Below are 2844 nucleotides of genomic sequence, written 5' to 3'. Positions count from 1 at the left end.
GTTACAAGAAACACCAGCTAATGTCCTATAGCATTAATCATTTAAGCAAACATGAATATACTGTAGGTCTTGGTACATGGGAGTGGATTTCAACTACAATTAAAAAAGGACAAATTATAATTACAGGCTTCAGACACTTTTTCATACAAAAGTGACCAAACACTCCCTAACTTTCAGGTTTGCTTGAAACTGTAACAAAAAAGCGGTCTGAAACTTCCATTCTCTGATGTCACTGTCTCTAAAGTCGGACGTGATGTTTCGCGGATGTGCAGTGTGCCTTTTCTCTTGTCGTGTTCAAGATGAAACACTGCATAAACTCCTGACTGGGTGTTCCGTACTGCTCTGTTATTTCATTCAGATTACCTAGGTGGTGTACAGATAAAACGCAACTGCGTGGTGTAAAATCCAGGTTCGGCACCAGGAGCATCTACAAACACATCAGCTGACCTCGACGTGATTTGAACACGCAACCTTCTGATCTGGAGTCAGACGCGCTACCGTTGCGCCACAAGGTCACTCACCACAAGGGCTTTTAATTCACCCAAAGAGAACAATCAGCGTCCCTGAAAAAGATTTTCAAAAAAGATTTCATTCTCTCCTGTGAGGAGCGCCGCTATTCCAACGAGGGTCTCTTCTTCCCAGACCACAGATTATTCTTCCTGCCCGGCTCTTTCTCAGAGAGCAGACACACCGTCCCCACTAATGTCTTCACTACATCTACAGATCTGACCCCCTACAGCCCCGATATTCCTGGACAGGATATTTACCACCAGCCTCGTGAACTTCTCATCTTGTCCTCTCCCCAGGAGGAGAACAATTAACACAGCATCCTCTCTCCATTTAGCAAATAACACAAAACACTGTTTACCTGTGAAGACAGAAAACCAGGCTGCTCCAGGTGATGTTAAACTCACAAACTCGGCATGACTCCACTGATTATGTCATTTGACATGGCCTGAACCAGGAAAGAGATTGGAAGTCGAGAAGTTATGGTGTTGTTTTAATACTTGCCTACTCTTTTAATTTTAAATAAAAAATATTTTATTTTGGAGTACTTTCAATTGATAATCCTAGTCCCGATGAACGATTCTGGGCCATGGTGCATCTTGAATAATGTTCTTATAGGCTTCAGTTTGGAAAAGTGCGCTCTTCAGAAGCTACCGAAACTGCTAATGGTTACATAACACTTAATGCAAAAGCAACGTTCGGGTTTGAAAAAGAATATTACTTGCTATGAATACAAACACTGTTACAGGAGGCGTTAGGGCTATTTTATCTTAGATCATCAATTCATCTTACATTTCTTCTCCATCTATATCAACAGCGTAATCGCTACCGAGCGCTAAAGGCAGGTCCTGGCAATACAATCTTCTTTAGAAAACATTTTTAAAGCTATTTCCACTACCATCCCTAAAGTAAAAGATACCGATTGCACGCAACTCATAAAATATCTTTTCCAGGGACGTTGTAGCTAGATGCAAATTACAATCGAAAGTGTATCAGCTTTAAAATTTTCTTTTGGATCCACAGGACGATCAGTACGAGACTCAAAATATACCTGTGATTGATTGTATAGCATAGATTGAACAGCATTTATGTTAAAATTAAGGTAAATATATCAAAATATCAACATCCAACTTCACAGTGCTAACGCAACAATGCTTGTCAAATTCTCAAACAAATCCACGTTGTATTTCTAAAGTATTTTAGCAGAGGATACAACAGGAGTATAAATGATATCTCCCGCCAGCCCTTCAAAGATACTTTTCCATGGGTGAATATGGATTTCTGGGGAGTTGCGGTGTTGATCACTATTGGACTTCCCTGGTCTCAAGTGTTGTTGTTGGACACGGGCAAAAGACTCGCATTTTCGGCAAATATAAAGAGGGTTAAAGTTTCGGCTTTTGTGGAGACAGTGTTAACATTGACAATAATAATAATAATAAGAAGAAGAAGAAGATCGTCCCTGGGTGGTTTTGAACCACCAACCTTTTAGTTAATAGCCAAACACGCTTGCCGGTTGCACCACAGAGACTGATGAGAAAGGCTTTGCTCCATTCGCACCTTTCTGGTAAGAAAATAAACATTGCTTGCATTTTCTTGCCAGTCGGCAATATTCCTACTGCTCTGATAGCCAAGAATTAAATTTCATTTTTCACAAGCTGTATGAATTTCTTGAAAAACAAGTTGTTGCAGAAAGGAAATGCATTAATGCATTAAACTAAATCAAGCCCTATGCGGTTGTCCAAAATGGTACTTTCTGCACAAAAAGACAGGAAGAAGGGCACAGCTGGGATGTGGAGCCAGGATCTCCAGTTAACGAGACAGATACTTAAAGCAGCTAAGCTACAGCGCCTGCAGAATTCTCCTCTTTTACAGCCGCTTGGACACACCACTCTGAGACACCAGCGTTCAGTAAGCCCTGAGTCTGCTGGCTGAGCAAGCTGCCTCCTTTACACGGAACAGGAGCCCTGACTGTAAGAGAAACGAAGAGAAATGGCTTTTATTGGGCACTTTTCATGTCCAATGCGCTTGACATCTCCCACAGACGACAGAGTTCATTTACCACACTTTTCCTTTCTTTCTTCTTTCTGTACTCTTTGATGAAACAAAATGAGAAATCATGTAAGGGAAAATGTCTTTTTTCATGGAGAAAACATGCACCAGGAAATGTTGTGTTTAGAAGAAGTGAGTTAACATGAAAAGTGACCTAATTTACCGGAGCAAATGCTCACCTAGCAAGATCTGCTTTACTACAAGAGAGAAGTAGAGTGAAAGACATGATCATTTCACGCCGTTGTGGAACAAAACGCTTTTTTTGTCAAGACAGAAAACCAGGCTGCT

General features: G+C 40.9%; 2 non-coding genes across 2 annotated transcripts; both read right to left on the bottom strand.

Moving 5' to 3' along the window:
- Window positions 1-443: 443 nt before the first annotated feature.
- trnaw-cca (transfer RNA tryptophan (anticodon CCA)) lies at window positions 444-515 on the bottom strand. Its single transcript has one exon. It is a non-coding gene; the product is annotated as a tRNA-Trp (tRNA).
- Window positions 516-1961: 1446 nt separating this feature from the next.
- On the bottom strand, window positions 1962-2035 carry trnan-auu (transfer RNA asparagine (anticodon AUU)). The gene has a single exon. It is a non-coding gene; the product is annotated as a tRNA-Asn (tRNA).
- Between the last annotated feature and the right edge of the window lie 809 nt (window positions 2036-2844).

This window comes from Lepisosteus platostomus, chromosome 5, assembly GCF_059453375.1.
Source record: "Lepisosteus platostomus isolate fLepPlt1 chromosome 5, fLepPlt1.hap1, whole genome shotgun sequence".
In the NCBI taxonomy this organism is placed as follows: Eukaryota; Metazoa; Chordata; class Actinopteri; order Semionotiformes; family Lepisosteidae; genus Lepisosteus; species Lepisosteus platostomus.
The sequence above is the reverse complement of the archived record's forward strand: the minus strand, read 5'-3'. Positions and strand labels throughout refer to the sequence as shown.